The 23,544-nt window shown below is 36.0% G+C and overlaps 1 long non-coding RNA gene across 1 annotated transcript; it reads right to left on the bottom strand.

Annotated features, from left to right (window-relative positions):
- Positions 1 to 759: 759 nt before the first annotated feature.
- On the bottom strand, positions 760 to 13,348 carry LOC113920867. Its single transcript, XR_003519404.2, has 3 exons — positions 13,252 to 13,348; positions 8,705 to 8,844; positions 760 to 1,057 (listed from the first exon to the last, which is right to left on the bottom strand). It is a non-coding gene; the product is annotated as an uncharacterized LOC113920867 (long non-coding RNA).
- Between the last annotated feature and the right edge of the window lie 10,196 nt (positions 13,349 to 23,544).

Below are 23,544 nucleotides of genomic sequence, written 5' to 3'. Positions count from 1 at the left end.
CTAAGTTTTCACCGTGCATAGGATGCCAGGAAATGGAGTAAATTGCTTAAAATGGCAACCAGTAATTCACAGGATGAGGCTTCGAAATCAAATCTAGCCAACAGTGGAGTCCTAGCTTTTCCCTATGAAATATTCTTAGAGGACAGGAATGTGATTCTGATTTTTGGTATGTTTTGACTGAGTCTCACCTTAATGACAGATTTTGAAGGCTTCTCTTTTTAAGATTTCCAAAACAGAATGCTTGACAAGTTAGACAGCAAGCATGTATCTCATTAGCTTCCAGCAAATGTCAGATTTATTTACACATTCAGAGAGTTAATGATGCATTTCTGGATGTTTTCTTGTAAGTAACTATTTTCTACCTAATTTTAGAACACCTTGAAAGTTCTGTTATTTTGTGACTTGTGAAAATTCAATCGTCTTATAGTCTCAGAAAACAAATACTTTCTGTGAATGCATGGAAAGCAATATATGCATAAATCTATTTATGAACACATGGAGAGTAGTATATAGTATTATTCTACCTACTCTATATACTGTGTAATTTATATACAATGTAAACCTGCCTCTTCTTAGAATTGTGATTAATATCATACTTCTTAAGCATGTGAGAAGTTATGCGACAAAAAGACAATGTTATAAGTTTTTCCATGCAATCCATCCATCTCTTATTCAGTCTAATTTAAAATTTAAAAAAATTTAAATCTAATTTAAAAAAAAAGCAAATTATTTTTACCATTACAATTCTGTTTACGCATTCACTTTAAAAGAATAGCAATAAAAAATAGCAATTAGTCCATATTTTCCCAAGCCGTTTTATTAAGATAAAGACTAAACTGCTGGAAAACAAACAAAAAACAATGCCTTAGGTTAACTGAAGTTTAGCTAAAGCACATGGAACAATTTAAAAGTCTGAAGAGCCTAGGCAAGTGAGGTTTTGTTCTGTGATTTTGTTCCTATGGCTTCATTTTCTTCCCATGCACTACTCCACCGTTCTCATAGATGCTGCCTTCCTCAGGATGGTTGATGATGCACGTCTGCCACAACATTTCAGTCCCTAGGCAGGAAAAAAAGAGGAGGAACAGGGTAAGATCTTTTAAATACCTCTCATTTCTGTTCATATTTTACTGATGGGAGCTGGAAACCAAGCAAAGTCAGCTGTATGAGGCTGAGAAAAGTAGTTTACAGTTGTGCAACCTTGTGCCCAGAAAGAAGGGAATGGATTTGGGGGGACAGCCTGCAGACTGCCAGAGTCTTTCCTGTGGCCACCTGAGCACATTTCTTCCAACAAATTGAACTCACTCTCTAGCTCAAGGACAAAACCAAAGGTCCTACCCAATGGCCACATTTAGCTCAAAGCCTCTAATATGTGGCTAATAGACATTGCTATCCATTATGAGCTGTTGTGGATTCTACTACCCGGCAACTTACAGACTAACAGAAAAACGATCTGCCCTCTACACCCATCCTCAACTTCCACACACACAATTGTATATGCCCCAACATTTCTGGGGACAGAAGCATAAATACAAATGGAGGCTTACATAGCATGTACCAAAATATTGAAAAATTATAAATCAAGCAAATGGATTATTAAATACCTTTTATCCACCTACTTCGAGAAATTCAGAATTCTCAGACTCGTTTGTCCATCTCTGAGTATGGTAACACAGAGATAAATGCCCCTACCTCCTCACCCTTTTGATCCTTCCTTTTCTTCACATCCCTCTTTTATGGTCAACTGTGTGACACTCAGCCTGCGAGTCCAGGGTACATTCAAAGCTCCCCTGAAGAGCTGCCCATTAGCCAGTCCTTGGGCTTAAGCTAAGGCCAACCGTGGAGCGGGCAACTCTCAGGAAGAGGATGTGGGTAAAGTCTGTGAAAAGCCTGGAGGCCAATACGGGACTGTTTGGACGGGGTATTCTGGAGTCCCAGGTACCTGAATCATAGCCTAGAAGTAGAAGATGGGCTCCAGCTGAGCATCGCTGCTACTTGGCCTGTAGAATTCTCACCTTGATGACTGGAGCATGGCTGAAGAATGAAGGAGCCATACCTGCCAATGCATGGAGCCCAAGGCAGCACTCCCTCTTGCCTGGGTCCAAAACTGATAGTGAGAATAATATATGATGGTGGGACAGGAACAAACAAATGCTACTGGAAAAAAAAAAAAAAAGTCCACTGAGAAAAGAGAATGAAAAACAAGTCCATCAGTCCATGGCAATGCTGAAATCCTGGGCAGAAACAATAAAGGCTGGTTTTGCTGAATGTTGCAGGAGTTCATTGGTTAGATTCTTTCTGATCTGTGGGAAAAACCACCTTCTTTTCAGTCTTCCTTGGCACTTGACTCTGATTTCTGGGAGGTTCTTCATTGTGTCCATAATCTCCTGTGGCCAGATCTGAAGAAAGTTAATATTCTCCTTGGAGATGCAGTTTCACAAACTGCTTCCTGCATTTGCAATTCTAGGAGGCTGAAAACTCTTTTAGAGATAGTCGGATTTTTGTGGCCGGACTTGTAATTTCTTTGTAATTTTTCTCTCAAAAGTTATTGGGCTTCTGATTTATTTCCTTCCCCCAGTACGGTAGTTGAGGAAGAAATCCCAGTGTTTCTTTATGAATATTGTTCCAAGTCTGTCTTAAGATTTTATTTTGTGGGACCTTTTCTCCCTAACTTGTTTGAATGAAGGTAACTTGAAGACTTCTTGATACAATAGGCTGGGGTAAGGGCAACACTCATTTTCTTACAATCACCCTGAGTTTAGGTAACTTTTCTTGGCTGAGGAATCATAAACAGAGGCCTTGATAAATGTTCTGATTAACATTTTTATTTTCCTATGTTTGAGGAATACAAAATGAGATTTTCCAACTCTGAAAAGCCTGGTATTTCTGGACTTTCCCTTTCTTCTTGTTTTGAAAGTGAGTCAAATCTTGCCTGAGGTGTTTTCTCAATTGTAATAATTTGCATAAAGCAGCAAGATTCAGGCAATATACATTCACATTATGGCTCTTTACAACCATTTCCCCAGAGGCTGGGGAACAGAGGCTCCACAGGCACGTGTTCTGCTTTACAAGGTATCAAAGACAAGAGGTTACCAATGATGACGGCATAACGAGGGTCATGACCTTTCCAATCTTCATGGGTCCATATTTCCTAACCACTGATCCAATGCCACATATTTGAGGTTTCTGTTATAGCAGCAACCCACTTGGGACTTTAACTTCTGTTTTATTTTGACTAAAGTGTAGGCAATAGCAAGAAGTCTCCAAATACAATAACATAAATAAAGGAACTACAGTTTCTAGTCTCGCCAGCAGCTAGGTACAACCATATGCCCAGGAAGACTCGGGGAGTGTATAGTAACTGGCATATCACTTTAACTCTAAAAACTGAAATGCCATTGTCACTGCAAAAAAGTACTCTGCAAAGATCAATAATGGCCACCTAATGATTAAAAGCAAAAATATCCTTTTGCCCAAATCCTCTTTCCCTAACTCATCTCCTACTCTTTCTTTAACACCTCTGCATTGGACAACAACCCTCATAACTTGAGCATCTGTTCTTTTTTAATTCATCAGAGAGTCAACTCTTTAACTCTTCCTTTCTTTTCCACAGTTTTTGCCTTCACTTTTGCAAGCTCTAGATCTCTCTGGTTGTGTTTTTCTTATTCTATGTTGTATAGTCAATCTTTAATTTTTATCTCTACTTCCTAGATTTCTCTTTAAATCTCCACTCCCTATTTTGGATTGTCTGCAAGATGTCTCTACATAAGATCCTCACTTTCCAAGTTTAATTTTCCACTTTTCCTCCAGAATCAACTGAAGGACACTGTCCATTCTTCCTAGTCCAGGCTGTGCCATTCCTCATGGTAGCTCCTTCTTCATTTTGCATATCTTTGTTTTGCCATTTTTTTTTTTTTTGTTCAACACATTGACACACTATGCCATGTTTATGTCAAATGCTCATGGGGCACCTGGGTGGCTCAGTCAGTTAAGTGTCTGCCTTTGGCTCAGGTCATGGTCCCAGGGTCCTGGGATCGAGCCCCGCATCGGGCTCCCTGCTCAGCAGAGAGCCTGCTTCTTCCTCTCCCTCTGCTGCTCCCCCTGCTTGTGCTGCTTGCTTTCTGTCAAATAAATATTTATTTATCTAATAAATGAATACTTATTTATTTATCTCTGTCAAATAAAGTATTTATTTATTTGACAGAGAGAGACACAGCGAGAGGGAACACAAACAGAGGGAGTGGGAGAGGGAGAAGCAGACTCCCCGCTGAGCAGGGAGCCCAATGCAGGGCTCGATCTCAGGACCCTGAGATCATGACCTGAGCCGAAGGAAGACGTTTAATGACTGAGCCACCCAGGCGCCCCTAAATAAATACAATCTTTAAAAAAATAAAATGTCCATAGAAACTCAGTGTCAAATGAAGATTCCACCCTTCAAGTTTCCATACAGCTCCACATCTTCTTTTGGGACTCGGACATTAACCAAAGTTCTCGGCCCTACTCTCCTCTTCAAAGGTCAAACTCTCATAAAATGTACTGTGGAATACTAGGATTTGTCTGACATCATTCCAGGCACCTGCCACTTTGCAAACCATGCTTCTGTTCCGTTTCTAACTGTATGATGAGCAAATCCGCTCAGAGCAAATGCTTTCCGAGCGCTCCCGAAGTGATACAAGCATCCCTGAGAAGACACCAGGGAGGACTTCGAGGTGGTCAGTTCACTTTCCTGTATGACCCTGCAACCTTGGTGTGCACAGTAGCCATGTACAAGTTTGTCATCTGTACAAATTTTGCAGTGGCTGCATAATTCAGGAAAACTAAATTGAAAGAGGAAAACATTAGAATTGTTCTACGTTGCTTTCATAGATCTTAAAAATGCACACAGACTAAAACATTAAATATGGCTGCTTGTGCTGTCAAGTCCCAGTTTCAAGACTTGCTTTCTTTCCCTTGGGTTCCATATCTTATGTCCAAATTTATTTATTCTCTCTTAGGTGGATGAGTCATCATCAGTTTGATTTTGTCTATTAGCTTTTTTGTTGAATTCAACGACTACATTTTTGTTTACGGAATTTTTTTTTCATTTTACAGAGCTTTTGGTATTTCTGCTCTTCTTGTATGATCTCCTTTATTGTCACAGTTTCTAGTCCATTTTTCACTTTAAGCACTTTAAACATATTTATTTTAAAATCCCTTTCATGTTCCCTATTATTTCTAGCTCTGTGTAAATTATTTATTGTGTATCATTGTTTTCTATTGTATCTGAGAGCCCTGGAATGAAGACTTCCTATAAAATATTTTATTTATACTTTGTAATCCATATGGTTTGCCTCAATTCTAACCACTTCTGAAAATTCATTTTTGATCTGGAGTTTGTACAATTCATTTGTGATTTATAAGCATCCTTCTTCATTATTTCATATATGAGACACTGTGGTAAAAATTTATAGTCTCATTTCCAAGATAAGCCCGCATTGCTTCATTGATGATCTAATGCAAGATGCTCAGTGTCATCTCTCTGTGAGATGTACTGAATGTGAGGGTCTACGGTATGGCCGGTTTTCTTACTGGAATTTATGTGCATATCACCTTTTGGTACCCACTGAAATGTTTAGCCTTAATTCCCACTCACAGTTTTACTTCATTCTCTTTTTACTTGTAACTTGGAATTAATTTCTTTCTTCTTTTGATTAATTACATATGCTTAAAACATTAACTAGAATTTGTATATTTTTTAATGCAACTACTCTCATTATTTCAGTCCACCATTGACAAGAATCCCTTCCTTCCCAGCTGAGTGCATTGTTTTTCAAACATAGATCTATTAATCTTGATTCTTTAAGAAGAAATGTAACCGTTACCCACATAGCTTTATTTTAACCCAGGCTCTAGCCCCTTGCCCTCATTAGCACATTTCAGCAGATCTGAAATATACACTTGAGAAAAACATAGTATGAGATCTAATAGTCCTAGGCTAGACTTGGCACTTCAAGATGCACAGGACATTTTAGGAGGGCAATCTAAGTCCCATCTCTTTAAAGATTTCTCTGTCTGTATGATAGCTCAAGTACTTCCTGACATTTTTTGAGATTAGATAGCAATTAGATCCAATAACCATATATACAAACATTAGAGCACAGTCTCAGATGCACTGACATATAAAATCACAATGAGAGAAATATTTTCCTATCTGTCCAAAGTTCCTACTATGGGGATATGATGTAAATTTATTATCAGAAAAATGTCAAAGTTCTCTTCTCTGTTTATTGATGTTTTCATGCTATGTCACTCGGCAGAGTTGTCCTAATTTATTTTTTCTTTTCTTTAACCCACCAATTGGTTACAATAAGTTGGGATTTTCAAATTAACCACTTCTGTCACTCTGGGTCAAACCAAAATCTGAGATCAAGCACCATTTTCCCATACAAAGATTTAGATACTCTAATAAAAGGAGATATTTGGGTCAGTGGAGCTGGAGGAGGGAAATCAACATTTTCATTAACTCTGATCTTGTGTGTAAAATTGGGGATTTTGTCTTAGCCAAGGTACTAGGTTATAAGTTTTTAAATACAAAGGGAGCTTTTCTGACATTGTGTCTTCTGGAAGTTAGTTTAAAATTTTTAAAATCTCTTAATTAAATTTTAATTATAGTAATGTTAGTTTAGAGCCATATGAACTCCACAGGACTGAGAATTCAAGCCCACAAAGTGTCTTTTGGTATGAAAAGTTCAGAGATTTTCATTAAGAAACAGATATATTGTCAATGTCTATTTATCTATATGTTACACAGTTGATCTAAGAATAATTATCTTTCCCCACCAAAGTCTAAAAAATTAGTTGTAGTACATGATATTATTTATAATTTGCAATCTTTCTTTACCAGGAGATAAATAATTATACAAAAAGAAAAAAAAAGTGTTTATTTGCTGGATGTTCTTGCTGGATATTCTTTTTAAGAACCTATGGATATTGTTGAAAAAAAAATTCCATTGACTCAAAAAAAACAAAAAAACCTCCTTAGAAATTTTTTATGCTTTGTATTAGTTTTGTTACAAGTCCATGAAAATCAATCATATATAGAGAAAAAGTCATCATTCTTTACTGCAATAAAAATATAATACTTAAGTAGAATAAATAGCTAATAGGCAGAAAAACTATATAGATATTTTTCCAAAGAAGACATACAAATGGCTGACAGACACAGTGGGCGGGCACTGGGGGAAATGAGTGAAGGTGTTCAAAAGGTAAAAATCTGCAGTTATAAGATAAATAAGTGCTGGTTAAGTAATGTACAGTATGGTGACTACAGTTAATATTGTATTATATATTTAGAGTTGCTAAAAGATTAGATCTTAAAACTTCTCCTAAGAAGAAGAGAAATAACTATGTGAGGTGATGGATGTTACCTAAACTTATTAGTGGGAATCATTATATGCATCTGCCAGATCACTCTGTTCACATTGGACTAGTACACATTGTCACTAGTGTAGTGACACTAGTGTGACACTGTCATAATCACTAGTGTAGTGACACTAGTACACACTGTCATAATCACTAGTACACATTGGACTAATAAAATATTATATATCAGTTTTATCTCATAAAAGCAGGGAAAAGCATAAATAGTTAACATTAGCAATTCTCTAAGGTCCCATATTGGTAATATTAAGTTTGATTGGTTCAAATAGTATGTGCCAAATATTTCCATTGCAAAATTTAAGCTTTTGTTCCTTTTGTCATTATTAATCTGTAATGTAATAATTTCAGACTCTTTGAATATCCCAACATTTATAATCTAGTGATTTCACTTAACTAATGGTTTTTGCCTGAGTCAGTTACTACTATAATGATTATTAAATAGTGATTTTTCTATTTCTATTATTTCTTATAAATTTTTAACAAGCATTCCTATTTAAATAAGGCATTGTCCCCCTTTTAATATTTTTGATATCAAAGTCAATATTTTGCTAACTGATTAAGTGCACTTTAACATAATTTTAATATGATCCTTCATGTAAAAGGAGGTTTGATTTTTTTCACAAAACTCTCATGCCCTGATAGTGTACTTAGTCGATCATTTTACCATGTTCCTCCCAGGTGAGATCTGTTTATATCAGGAGTATCCACAGCTATTCGAATATTTATAAATCAGAAAGTGTTAACCGCCATGGAAATTCCATGAAATTTTACATAAGTGCAAACGTAAATCTGCAAATGCCTAGGAAGTCATTAGCATGGGTGTACACTTTTTTAAACAATACTTTGAAAGAATATTGAAATAGTAATTAGAGGAACTCCCTGTTATGGAGTGAAGCAAATCCTTCAGCTGAGGAAATTAAAAAGTAACATCAAATATAACTTATTGAACCTGAACAATTACTATCCGACATAGAGGCATACCTCAGAGATACTGTGGGTTCATTTCCAGACAACTGCATGCAAATAAAGCAAATAGTGCAATAAAACAAGTCAAATGAATTTTTTGGTTTCCCAGTGCACACAAAAGCTATGTTTACACTATACTGTAGTCTATGAAATGTGCAAAACATTATGTCTTTAAAAAATGTACACACCTTAATTAAAAAATACTGTGTTGCTAAAAAATGCTAGCCATTATCCAAACTTTCAGCCAGTCCTAATCACTGATCACAGATCACCAGAACAAATATAATAACAATAAAAACGTATGAAATATTATGAGAATTACCAAAATGTGACACAATGACACGAAGTGAGCAAACGCTTTTGGAAAACTTGCGCCCATAGACTTGCTTGATGCCGGCTGGCCACGAACCTTCAACTTGTAAAACATGCAGCATCTGCGAAGGGCTATAAAACGAGTTGTGCCTGTAGAGATGAAATAGAAGCAGCATTCATGTTGGGGAAGTTATAGCCTTCAGGAATTAGACTCATTTTTCTTGGGCTGAATTGAATGCAACAAAAGATGTCCAGCTATTTCCCCACGCGTTCCCTTTCCAATTAATTTTCAAACTGCGTGCATGTTCCCTCTCTCACAATATGCACTACACTACATTTATGGAGAGACTATCCTAGAAACATTAAAACTATCCCAGAAACACTGCATATTCAATAAATGCTATGTGGCCGACCAGCCCGCCTTATGAATGAGCTTTGTGAACTCTGAGCACTTCTACTTTATCACCAGAGACATCACAAAGTGTTAGCATAGATCACTGAGTTTGAGTTGAGGACTACTATAGGCCTTTATAATATTTTTAAAGTTACATCAATAAAGATAATGTTTGACACAGGTTTTAACAAATACACTTTCATTAGGTGAAGAAATCTTCGACTTACGATTTGCTAAGTGCTTTGTTTCTGTTTTTATTTTTATTCATGAACAGGTGCTGAAGTTTTGTAAAATATTTCAATGCAACAGCTGAGATTAATTTATTATTTGTTAAAATGTATAAACACACCGTTACACTTTCTGATACTAAGCTCTTTTCTACTGCTGGAACAGAACAAATTTAAATGTGATATATTTTATATACATGCATTGCAGGTTTCAATTTGGTAAGAGTGTAGTCATGCTTTCTGCATCAATGTTCATAAATGAGTTTGCTCTGCAATTTTGGTTTCTTGTACTATTCTTGTCCAGTTTTATAATTGATGTTATATGGGTCTAATAAAATGTGCTCGGAAGTCCTTCCTCTTTTTCTATTCTCTGAACAGCTTTTGTATGGTGAGGATTGTGTGTTTCTTCGAAGCCTTGTTAAAACATCTCCAAAACTATTGGTCATCATTTTCTTTTCAAAACTTTTTGTAAGAAGATATTTTCCCCACTGATTCATATTTTAAATTATAGTTACATATTTCATTTATGTTAGTTGAGAATAGATTTTCTAAAATATTCATATTACTCCTTTTCAAATACATTGTCATTAATGTTTTCATTGTCTTAAAAGTTTTAAACAGCTTCTACTAATCTAATTATTCTATTTTCTAAAGTTAATTTTCCTTCTATGTGCTTTTTCTTTTTTTCTAGTTTGCCTTGATAGAACATGCTGTATTTTCACTCTTGTAAAGAATCAACTTTTGGTATTGTTTATTATCTCTGTAGTCCCCTCCCCACAAAATGTGACATTTCTCTTTTATTAACGTCTGATTTTTATTATTTTCTTTCTCCTACTTTTCTTCTTACTCTGTACATTTTTCTTCTTCTTTGAGTTGATAATAACACAACAGTAGCCACAATAACATACTAATTCATTTTGTGAGTATTCAGCCACCCACCAAGTGCAGACCTTGTTGAGATATGGGGACACAATGTTTTGGAGAGAAGAAATGAACACTAAAACATTGAACATATGAGTGTTATTTTAGTTAGTGTTGTAGTGAGTTATAAATCAATGCTATAAAGGAGAAAATAATTTGTGGAGATGGAAAGATGCATAGGACACTTCGTTTAGGGAGGAAGGTCAAGGAGTTCTTTGGAGAGATGTGGTAAGTTGGCGTAGCTGTGGGAAGGGATGGGGGGAAGGGGCAGGTCCTGCAGGCACTAGGCACAGAAGAGCCTTCATGAGCTCCAAAAGAAGATGGAGAAATAGGCAGAAGCCAGATTTTGTAGGACAAGGGAGGGAGTTTAGATTTTGTGATAAAGCAAAACATCCATTGAAATGTTTAAGCAAGGACGGTAAATGTTTAAGCAAGGACGGTAAATGTTCTGAGAAAACCATGTTTCCTCGTCTGCAGAGAATGCATAGGGGAGGTGAAACCATAGGAGTGGGAGCACAAAGAGGGGCTGGTGTCTTTAGTCAGGTGAGACAGATGGTGGTTTGAACTAAGGTGATATCAGTAGGGATAAGACTAGAAGGACAGGTCTGAGTATTATTTTGAAAATATCATTGATAAGACAGAACTCGTATTATTACAAAGCTGGACTCAGTGGTGTGCAGTGTATAACAATTTTTTCCCTTCTCATCCTCTGTCAGGTATTAGTCTGTCATATATTGCCTTCTTGCCCCCTGGATAGTATATTTAGATGCGTAATCATTCCTGATTGCTTTCATGTATTAGAAAGCCTATTTTCAAAAAAAAAAAAAGAAGAAAAAAGAAAATCCATTTTCAAACATTGAAAAAAAGCCTAGCTAAGATTAGTGTCAAAATTATGACCTATTATCCAATATAAGCATGTCCCCTTCTTTGGTTCACGTCTGGCCTGGCAGGGCATCAGTGAAATGGGGCGCTTTAACTTCCTGTCATTGCTTTTGCCCACTTGACTGGGCTGCCTCTGGCTTCCCCCGGCTAGAGAATGGGGAAGGAGATGAGACACTGGAGGGAGTGGGGGGAGTTGGTCTGGTGTTTTTGTAATCCAACATTGGTGTGTTCTGCATGGCAAATGTACTCAAATTATTTGTATTCTTTCATGGAGTACATTGCGGCTTTTTGGATGCAAGCTTCTGTCAAGAATACCTCTCACACTACCATTTCCTTGCAAAGATGTTAGCCTTTCAAGTTAACCACTGAGTACACAGATATTGTTTCTTCTCCAGAGCACAGAAACATAGCGTAGCCTCCCACCTGCAACAGGTTCCTCTGCTCTGCCCCACAGGTGGAATCCAGCCAAACCAGTCTAATCCCTTGAGAGTTTTCCAGATAAAAGAAGACACAAATGTGTGTTTGCCTTGATCAAATTCTCCAGAGGAACAGACCATATGCTCACAAAACCCCTCTCAGCACACTTCTCTTCCTCAACAACCTAGACAAGCCAAAAATTTTTGGCTAAAAAGTCTCTGACTGGCACGGAGAGGGCAGGGTTGTGTCCTTGGATACTGCCCCGCCTTCGGACCTCAACAAATCTCTGAAACTCCCTGAGCTAGTCTTGAAATAAGGAAAAATCTCCACCCTCATACAAAGCCAAGGGAGGTAAAAAGCCAAAGGCTGACAATCTTTTTCAAGTCCAAGACATCCTCCTCTCTCAATCCATTGGATCTTTAGTCTTCTCTACATAAACTTAGAGGAGTGTGAGGGGGTCGGGATGGCCGGCCTAGATTTTAAACACCTTTTAGCAAATACTGAATATGTATTTCTTCTAGCACCTTTTTGCTTTTCTTAAAAAAGAAAATGTTCTTCCGTTAGCACTTATCTTCTCAGTTTGGAGAACCAACAAAATTATCAGAAAGAGCTGAAAAGCTATTTAGTATTATCATTTAATCCTCAAATTAACTCTATAATGTAGGTTTATTTTTCCTATTTTTTCCGAAGGGGGAAATGACACAGGAAATGTGAATTACTTATGCATATTTACATACCTAACATGTAAGCAAGGATAAAAACAGACTATTCACATTTTCTGACAAAAGGATACTAACTCAGAATTCTACAAACTTGGATTGAAATATTAATGTAATATCGGGCGCCTGGGTGGCTCAGTTGGTTAAGCGACTGCCTTCAGCTCAGGTCATGATCCTGGAGTCCCAGGATCGAGCCCCACATCGGGCTCCCTGCTCGGCGGGGAGTCTGCTTCTCCCTCTGACCCTCTTCCCTCTTGTGCTCTCTATCTCTCATTCTCTCTCTCTCTCAAATAAACAAATAAAATCTTTAAAAAAAAGAAAAAAAAAGAAATACTAATGTAATATTTCTGAAATATGAAGACCTCTGTTGAAAAAATTTATATATATATGTTTTGTTTCCCTAAAAATAATGCAGTCTTAAAGTGAATTCTTGTTCATGTTACTCATGCAAATTAAAAAAAATTGAACTAAATTTTTAACTTATATATTGAATCTTGTCTTGGTTGAGAATGTGCAACTGTTCCTGACTTTACAGATGACCTTTTCCATACTCTTACATGTGCTTTCTTCTAAGTAGAATCTAAGAGAAGAAATATTTCTTGACGCTGTGATAAATGCATTTAGTGATAACCAACTCTAATTTAATTTTATCTTATCCTCAGAAAGGAGAAATTATAATTTAATTTATTTTTAATTAATTAATATCTGATAATTTATTTATATTTAAGTTTTAATATTTTTAATAATTGTCTCATTAAACATTTTGGAATTATTCTCCAGAGAAAATAAAGCATAAAGAAATAAACTGTAACAAAGGTTATCTGTAGTCGAGATATCTAATACTGCTTTTTTGTTTTGTTTTTTGAAGAGGGGCTGGCATTAACTCTAAAAGGCTGTATGATGGCCAATCTAAGGGAAAAAAGGGAAAAAAAAGTAAATCCAGCCATTATACATTTTTTGTTCACAAGAACTCAATGTTCTGATCTGAAATACTCACCACCCACTCTCACATGTCACCAGGAAGAAAACGTCTGCTTGCACTGCTAGAGAAATACTTGTTCTGCTAACCAACAATCATATTTTTTTCAGAGGCCCTAGACAAAGAAAAATATAATTTATACTCTATTTATGAGCACATGTATTTTATTTTCATTCAATCACTATCCTATTTAAAAACATGAATTTGGGGGCACTTCAAAGTATTGTGCCTTGTATTCCTCAAATGATGCACTAAAAGCTGGTAGCTTAGTATTTTATATTGAGAATATTTCTTTCTCTCAGAAGAAGATTTAAATATCCTCATATATCCAGAACTAGAAGAAGCTGTATGATAGGAACCAGCCAAGACTTACTGTCAGAAGGTCTGTGTAAAACTTCCAGCCCTGCCATTTAACAACCACAGATACTTTAGGAACAGAAAATCCTTTTGAGCTGTAATATCTTCATTTGGAAAATGGAGACAGCAATAGTTATCTCTTGGGTTTACTATGAGTACAAAATGATAACACTTTTACAATTGCTTTGCAAACTATAAAGAATTTGGCATTATTAAAATATTTCAAGAAAGTAAATTACATAATTTTCAATGTTTTGTAAACTATTTCTGGATATTGAAGTACTGTTTTGTGTCCTAAATCAACAGTGTACTGAATGGTACTTTAGTGGTCTGTTTCCAGGGAATAACTTTCACATGGGTATTATCCAGTTGCATATAATGAAATGTGATATATAATCGAGCATTACACATTTAACTTATCATCTGGGAAATTGGAATTGTCAGTCCCTGAGAAAATAATTAAAACCCATGCTTCCACAGAAATATATTGAAATTCATTTCTTGAGTAGAGATACATGTGGGAGAGAAAAAAAAGATAAAATTGCTTTCTCTTTTTTTTTTATGTTCAGGAATAAAATCTAATTCCTGGAAGAATATAGTGTAATGTGTAAGGAACAACACAAATGTTGATGCTTGAAAATGTCATTTCAGCTGCAATTAGGAAAATAAGAGAACATTCTGAAAAATGCTCTGAAAAGTAAGGGTTCTAAGAATGACAACAAAAAAGGGTTTACTTCAAAGTATGATATTTAATGAATTACTAATCAAAAGGACCCTCAGCCATATGAGGTTATATTACTTTGTAGAGTTCCAACCAAAGGTGGGTTGTCTGAATAACCAAACATGTTTATATTCTTTTATAACTCCCAAGATTAATTGGCTATCTCTTAGGACCATGGACAACACAAGAGTGAAGGGGTCATTGTGAATTTAAAGCATGTCTGGCCTTCTCTTTAGTTCTACTGCAAGTGAATTAGGCATGGCTACAAAGGAATAGGTTGGTTTACCTCTTGGCCTTCAATAATTTACCATAATTTACAGTACAAAACATAAATAAATGTACATATAACATAAATAAATTCATTTTGTGTCACATGAGGAATTGATTTGACAAGTTAATTTATCAAAGAAGCAGTTTTCAAATTCTGTTGTTCTAAACATAGCCTATAGCTAAATTGAATCAAACTATTAGTTTCTTTTGCTTATTTGTTTGTTTTTAATGTACATTTTGTCTTTCAAACCAAGTAATTTCCATTCAGACTGTTCATCAGGTTATCCAGGAAAATAAAATTGGTTCACTCTTGGTGTTGTACACTCTACGGGTTTGGACAAATGTATAATGACATGTATCCACCATTAGTATTTTCACTGCCCTAAAAATCCTCTGTTCTCTGTCTATACACATCCTTTCCTTTGCCAACCCCTAGCGACCATTCATCTTTGCACTGTCTCCATAGCCTTGCCTTTCCCAGAATGTCATGTTACTGGAATCATAATGTACACATCCTTTCCAAAGTAGCTTCTTTCACTTAGCAATATGCATTTAAGGTTCCTCTGAATCTTTGCATGGCTTGATAGAACATTGCTTTTTAGCACTAAATAATATTCCAGTGTCCAAATTGCCACAGGTCATTAATCCATTCACCTTCTGAAGGACATTTTGCTTGATTCCGAGTTTTAATAACTGTGAGTAAAGCTCCTATAAACATCCATGTGCAGGTTATCGTCTGAACATCAGTTTTCAACTACTTTGGGTAAACACAAAGAAGTGATTCCTGGATGATCAGTTAAGGTCTGTTTAATTTTGTAAGAACAAGTGTCTACTCTAATGAATTCAATTTCTCTGTGTTGTTTCCAACTTTTTCTTTATTTTTCTTCCATTTTTTTCAATAAAAAATAAATGATTTGTAGTGATAATTTTCCTGCCCACATCAAGCTGGTATAAAGATATAGGTAACAGTGAAAAAAAAAGTCTTCCAAATAGTCTTTAGGCTAATCTTGTAAGTGTGAGATCTCTGAAACATTAAATTCTCAAGTTTATAAATTCTCATTCAAGACCTTAGGAGGAATGAGTTTCTTCTCTCTTTAGATTCCTTAAGTGTCTCACTATAAAAGTCGGAGTTGTTCTCCCAAATATAAAAAAACATGTGTCCTGAATCCTTCACTCTAAGTAAAAAGTGTCACATTGATGCTACTCTGTTTGATCTCAGTTCCTAATTATTTCTCATCATGCTGATGCCAAAGGTCTACCTATGGATTTTCTTTCCTATATTCATACGACTAAATAACTTACTACCCCTAATAATATGGTCTTATCACCTATCAGATATGTGGTCTTGAGCCAAAAAATACCTACTTCAAAAGATTTCTTGAAAGAGTAATTTAATTAATACTTGTCTAGATTGCTTAAGACAATAGTTAGAACACTTAAAGGTCTAAAGAAAGATTAACTAGTATCATTTTGCCTTTTTTTAGTTATTATTATTGCCTTTCCTAATAATATAAAAATTTTAAATTTACTTTGGAGCTTGTAGTTGGTATGGGTTGAATTGTGACCCCTTCCTAAAAGATATGTACAAGTCCTAACTCTTAATACCTGTGAACGTGGCCTTATTTGGAAACAGGGTTTTATAGATTTAATCAAGTTAAAATAAAATCATTACTATGGTGGGCCTTATTCCAATATGACTGGTATCCTATTGAAAAAGGGGAAATTTAGACTCTACAGAGAGATTGGCATGAGAAGACACAGAAAAACAGGCACAAAGGGAAAAGATGGAGAAGATTGGAGTTACAGTGCCATAACCATGAAATGCTGAGTGCCTCTAAAGCTGGAAAAGGAAAAGAAATACCCTCCTCAAGAGGTTTTGGAGGAGCATGTCCCTGCCAACAACTTCGTTCCAGATTTCTAGGCTCCAGAACTATGAGAGATTAAATTTCTGTTCTGTGAAGCCCCCCAGTTTGTAGAACTTTATTATGGCATCCCTATGAAAGGAATACAGTAGACTTGTCACTGAATATTGTTCATCTGTCTCTGAACTTTGCTTCACCTGAAGCATTTGTATCCTAAATGGTCAAACAAGGAAGGAAAAGATGAGCTTTCTGCCTACATAACAAATCTTTCTTCTGACTTATTCTTTTACATTTTCATAATGCCCATACCCCTTTTGTAATTTGATAAATGTGTTTTAGACACCATACCATGCCCCACAAAGAAGACTACCTTAGTAGCTGAGTACTTCTCTTTACAGCACCTCTGTCTCTGGCACTGAAAGGCGCATCAAGAATATAACCATTTTCATGGTGAGATCCCCTACTACCATCACATTTATCAACAGGTTTAGGGATAATAAAGACTCAATCTCACCACTTGTTTTAATCTCCTAATGGAGAGCTAAGTGTCAGCTCCATATTGTTCAGCCATTGTATTCCCCAGAAAGTCCATTGGCCATTATTCAAAGAGAATCTAATCTAATTTACTCTGGTATGCCAGAATTCTCACTGTTGCTGCTCTAAAGGTCCTTAACGGTTTCCCATCAGGTGCCCTCCAGTATGGCCTTATTAAAGTTCTAACAAATAATAAATAAATCATATTTGCCTGCTTCCTTGTTTTTGATCATTCTGCTCCATTTACTTCTTATACAAATACTCAAATCCCTGCCTTCCCATATTTCATCTGATTACCCCTACTCATTATCATCTTTCACATTTTATAATACTCCTACTTCCACCTTCATTGTGACCTACAATCTGGAAATCTCTGCATTTGAACATGGCCACCAAGTCTCCCCACTCACGATTACATAAAGCATACCTGCCCCTCTCAGGGGTAGTTCATTTGCACCACCTGCAATGGTTTTCCATTAGTTCTCTGAAGGGAAAGTGTTCCTGGTTCTTACTTTTGTAGATTAAGGGTTTGGCTCCCTTGGGGCAGGTAGTAGAGGTGAGGGAGTGGAGTTTCATGGGTGGCTTCTCTTCCCTTGCTGTAGTCAGCACTACAAGAAAAGCTTCCTTAGACTCTGATCTTCCTTGTGAGCCTCTGGCAAGAGAGCGCCCCTCCTTCTCATCTTAAGTGGCTTCTCATTCCTCTGCTAGCCAACATTTATCAATTTAAAATTTGAAAGCTTCATCTTCTTAATGGCTTCTCTGGTCTTGAAAGCTCAGCCACAGGTCAGCAAAATCTTGGCCTTCTCTCTCCCCAGGTTTTAGATTACTCTATACACTGTAATTTCAGTTTTCTAATATTTTCAGGAGAAATATCTAATTTTCAGTTTGTTCAGCTTTCTGTGAATTGTCAGAGTGTCCACAGTACTCTTTCCAGCTCCCTGTTCTCCAAGCTGAAATCTAGAAGTTGTCTGGATTGTTTCAGAAAACTATGTGAAGGGCTCAGGTGGTTAAGCCTCTGCCTTCAGCTCAGGTCATGATCCCTGGTCCTGGGATTAAGTCCCATGCCAGGCTCCCTGCTCAGCAGGGACCCTTCTTCTCCCTCTCCCTCTGCTGCTACCCCTGCTTGTGCTCTCTCCTCTCTCTCTCACGTAATTAAATAAAATCTTAAAAAAGAAGAGAAAAGAAAAGAAAACTATGTGAAATCTGTTTCTTTAAAATTCTTCTCCTACACCATTTCATATGTACTTAGCAACATCATAAGTAGCCCTTCTTTTTCTTTTCCAATGCCTGTGCCATTGTATAATTAATAATTCTCCTTCTTACTTTTTAAAATAACATTATTTTAATCTTCTGAGAAAAAACTAAGATTCTCCTTTCACCCAAGAGCCTCAGAGAGGGTTTTGTTTGTTTGTTGTTCGTTTTTGTTTTTAAATTAAACCAACATAGATGATTATTAGGGCAAGTTTGGATAGTAGGGGAGGAATTTTATTTCTTTATACGTATAAGCCATATATTATTATCATTGTGCATTTGTATTTTCTAGTAGATTTAAAAAGAAGACTTTGGCTGCCTTCATTTTGATCTCAAACTTTCTAGATGTATTCTTTCCAGCCTGTCTCTGGGCCAAGCAGAGGGCAGAGCATCCCCTGCTGGGAACTGAAACTATCCCCTTAGCCTACAGATAAGGACTGCCCTGAGCCAGCAAGACCCCACCCCTGACTGACTCGAAGACAGGGATCTTTTCCCATCAGTGTCTACCTGTAGGTACCCACCCACCTTTGTCCCACGTTTTTTGCTTTTATCAACCTGGAAGTATTTTCAGCCCTTTGGAGACAGTCTTTGAGACATTAGTCGGCTGTCTTCTAGGTGTTGGCCTTACTAATATAAATTCCTTTCTCGTTTCACACCAGTCCTTTCTCTGCCTTTGGATTTTGTCCTTCTGTCCTTGGTGAGTGGCCCGAATGTGGTCCGTTTGGGACCCTGAGCCAAGTGCTCTTGCAGCCCTGCTATAGATTTAAATGCCTTTGAGAAAAGGCATTACTCCATTTTAAAATTCTTTCCTATGCAATGTCTTCTACAAATTAGGTATTAGTTATTGAATTTATTTAGAGTACTTATAAATCTTTATCAAGACCAAAAGTCCCAATAACAACTACTAATAAGAATACTCATTCTATTTTTTCTGCCTATCTTTCTTTTTTCTTAGTGTGAATACCTAAAAGATGGATAGGTAAACATTTGATAAAACTCAAGTAAGTTATATATATTGAGTATAACAGATAACATCACAAGCATGAAACAATCCAGTGTTCAGTAGTGTTTATGCCATATCAAAATGTGGTTATCACTACATGGACATCTAGCACAAAATAAGCACTAAGAAAATAAAGGAATTTATCTAATCTACTCTAATTTTTCTTAATATCCTCTCAAGAAATTCTCAAAGGTAGCTCCACAGATACTGTCAGAAAGAAAATTTTATAATGCAGGTCCTTTGGGGTCAAATAACCCTTCTTGAAGCACAATAAGGAGATTACAATCAGCCAAAAGGCACCTTGAGTTCAGGCTATAAATTAATGAGGGCAAAACTGTTAATAATAAATAAGAGAAAGGAATAAAGGGACAGATGGAGTGACAAGAGAAGCCAATTTCATTTCATTTCTCTCAGAGTTAGGCTTCATCCTGTTCTCCTAGCATTCTACTTCCTTTTTTGTTCAAAACACAAATAATGAAACAGATTTGAAAAGAATCATAAACTGATTTTATGGTTTGAAAAGCTCTGTGGTGATGATATATCCAGGAACGGAGGTGGGAGTGGGCCAAAACGATCCCAGAAAAAATTATATTTAGTGAAATAATGTGGATATTTTATGTCAAGTGTAAAAATGATGCTGCCCAATTAAGCCACCTTTCATGGCATTCTAAGATCAGATTTATTTCCTCAGTACTGAATCTCAGCTCTTCTTAATACTTACTTTTATTCCAGGCTCTTTCTTTATATGAGAATGATTAAGACAAATAATTTGCCTACAGGGAAGTGAGATCAGTAAGTGTTGCTGGTCTTGAAGATTTCCCAGGTATGTTTTCTCCGACTTCTCTGTTTTTTGTTGTTGTTGTTGTTGTTGTTGTTGTTGGTTGTCTACAATTTATATTTTCATACCTATTTGAAAAAAATTTCTTAGGCAGTGCATAACATCACATATGCTTTAGATGGCCCAAAATTGTTTACATGGTTAAACATCAGTTTTCTCTCTTAGTAGCCAAGGGAAAGTGAGAATTTTTTTAAAGCCCTAGTTTAAAGAAAAAGAAAATACAGTTATTAGAACAGAACTAACCCCTACATGGGGAAGAAAATGATGCCTATAGTATGACTGAAAAACTTCACTTGGAAACTCTTAGATGTAGATCAAGGAGGGTCTGGTAGAGAACTACCAATACAAATGCAAAGAAAATAATCCCATGCATGGAAACACAAAAGAATATGCCACCCAAGGATGACATAAAGGTGGATATCCTTCTGATTTCAACACAAGAACCAAAAGAAAATTCTTTTTTCGTCCTAGCCATGCTAATGTTTCCCTACTTTCTTCTAACTACAAAAGTCCTATGCTATGGTTGCCCTGCTATGGTCTTTTGATTCTTTAGGTACCCAAGCATCATAGCACTTGGTTTTACCTAGGGTATTTTCTTTTCTTGTCTTTTTTTTTTTTTTTTTAAGATTTTATTTGTTTATTTGAGAGAGAGAGAGAGAGCACAATTAGGGGGAGCGGCAGAGGTAGAAGCAGACTCCCGGCTGAGCAGGGAGCCTGAAGTGGGGCTCGATCCCAGGAGCCTGGGATCATGACCTGAGTCGAAGGCAGATGCTTAACCAACTGAGCCACCCAGGCACCTTCCTAGGGTATTTTCTCACCCTTATCTGACCTCATCCTACTGCCGGTAGGTTAAACAAAAGACAGTACCATGAGATAAGATAGCCTTTGGGACAGCAGGCCTCCATTAATCAGTGTTTGCTCCCTTTTCTTAAGCCTGTGTTCTATGGTACTACCCTAGCTAGAGAGCCATTGTAATTAGGCAGGTGTCCCGAAGCCAAGATGGTGACATGGGCCTCCCTGAGTATCACCATTCTTCTCCTAAGGGGAAACACCCAAGCTTTTGAATGTCCCACATTCCCCAGAGGCAACTTCTGAATTCTTAATCATGTTTCTGGTCCTGCCTGGTTCTGAATCCTTCCTCTCCTGAAAGCTAATTTTGCTGAAACTCTTGCAAATAGGTTTTATGTTATGATTCAAAATCTGTAAATCTATAGTGATCCATATCAGCATGGTCATTGTCCTGTGAAAGTTGGTACATTTTCAATATAATTATGAAGAGTAGTTTTGAAAACACGTTTTACTGGATTAAAGACAACGGTCTCTTACTGAATTCTATCAATAAAAGCAGAATGGAACACAACAAGTAGATCTAATTTTTAACTGTACCACTTCCTTAATACTCATGCCTAGGCATTAGCACAGTACTTTCACGGTTTAGCCTTCCCAAGCCCATCTATGTATATTTAATTATCACTGTATCTCTTCTAGACAACATTAATTTGCATCTTTAAAAAGGCTGTTCTTCTTCTGTAAATGCTCTTTCCAATCTCTCAACATATGCCAAAGCATCTTTTTTTCTTTATTTTTTTCAATGTGTATTTATTTCCTTTCCTAAGCTCCTGTACTAAATGTTGGTGTGACAATTTTGCTTTTCAAATCATTGTGCAGAGTGATGGTATAGAGATTGTCGCAGTTTTGTTTTTATTTAAAGGATAAGGAAAGTAGCAACCAAAAATAATAAATGCCATTTCTTCAGCAAATATTCATTCATTCAAATTAAATTCACAATATTTGGTTGATGAATGTCTATGTAACAAGTATATTGCATCTTTTACTTTAATTTTTGTGTGTGTGCATTCACATTATATTCCCACCTAGACCCATCAAATACTGGAAACCAGGATCAGGATTCAGACTTGCTTTCCACATACGCATGTAACAAATGTGCATGTCCCTGAAGGCATCCATCAAGACCTCCTCTCTTGGAGACACCTGCAGACAATCTTTTCTTGCATAAATAAATCGGAACCTCAGATTTCTTGAAACTCGTATGAAACTAAAATTTTAAATTGATCTCTCTTATTCCCTGACATTCTTTTTCCATGCCTAATAGGTTAACTGAAACATATTAGATTCAGAATACATAATTTGTGAATACTGGCTTATCATACAAATAAAATATAAAAAGCCTTAAAGACCCAATATTTTCAAACTATTTAACTCATTTCTAAACATAACATGAATGGCCATAACATGCTTTATAACTGTTATTTATCTCACTTAGTGTGACCGCTATATCTTTTGGGTACAGAAATATTCATGGATGTGGTTATGGGGTACTGCCTCAGAACCAATTTAGAGTGTTACATAATATTTGCAATACTTTTTTTATGTTATAAGTAAAAATATAAAAATAAATATAAGAATTTTAAGTAAATAGCATAAATATAATTTTAATAATATAATTAAATAAAAGTAAATTATATTTATTTTATATTATATATTTATAAATCCAATACTATGTATATGTATTTTTATGTAAGTATACGTGTACATGTATGTGTGTGTTTGTATATGTATATATGTATATTGCACTTTGAAATCCATGTGGCCCAAAGGGACTCAGAAGATAAAAATTTGAGCTCTATGAGTCATGAATTACAATCTGCCCAGATAGAACTTTCTTTGAATTCTCTTTAGGAACAGCAACTCTTGCCACATCATTTTCCTGATATTTCACAGCTGTCTGTTTCAAATCCAGGATCAATTGCAAGATGGGCCCAAAAAGCATAGAATATTCTGAGCAAAAATGAGCAAAGAACTATTAAAGAAGGCAAAACTGCAGGTATTTTAAAAATTGATTTGTAAGTCAACTGTGGTCCACTTTAAGGGTACACATACAGTTGTTGATGATAAACTGACGCCTCTGTTTGCCTGAGAAACACAGAGACCCTCAGGAAAAAGTATTTTACTTCAGTTCAGTGGGTTTAGCATGAAGCTTGGGCATGAATGAAAAAAGGTAACTTTATACAACTAGTCACTGTTTTTCCTGACAATCTTTCTTGTCATTGTCATATTTGCATTATCCCAATATTTACTGTAGATAAGAAAATGCATCAACTTTTTATTTGACAATTTATACATTTGACTTTAATATTTTATCTAAATGAAGTACTGATTTCAGATTTTAGAAAATTGATCAAATAAAACTATTATTCTATTAGTAAGCATTAATTAACATCATAGCATTTCTTTAAAAAATATGTCCTTTGAATTAGACTCATAATATCCTTACTCTGAAATTGTATTAATCTAGGAAACATTTGCTTTTCCTTTGTTCTCCTCATCAGTGACAAATTTTAAGAAACTATCTCTAATGGACCCTGTCTGTACATAAATTATCTAGATCAAATAATGGAGTGGTTTTTTTTTCCTCATGTAATGGAATTTGAAGATTTCATTTTCTTTTAGCAAG

This window comes from Zalophus californianus, chromosome 3 (genome assembly GCF_009762305.2).
Source record: "Zalophus californianus isolate mZalCal1 chromosome 3, mZalCal1.pri.v2, whole genome shotgun sequence".
NCBI lineage: Eukaryota > Metazoa > Chordata > Mammalia > Carnivora > Otariidae > Zalophus > Zalophus californianus.
The sequence above is the reverse complement of the archived record's forward strand: the minus strand, read 5'-3'. Positions and strand labels throughout refer to the sequence as shown.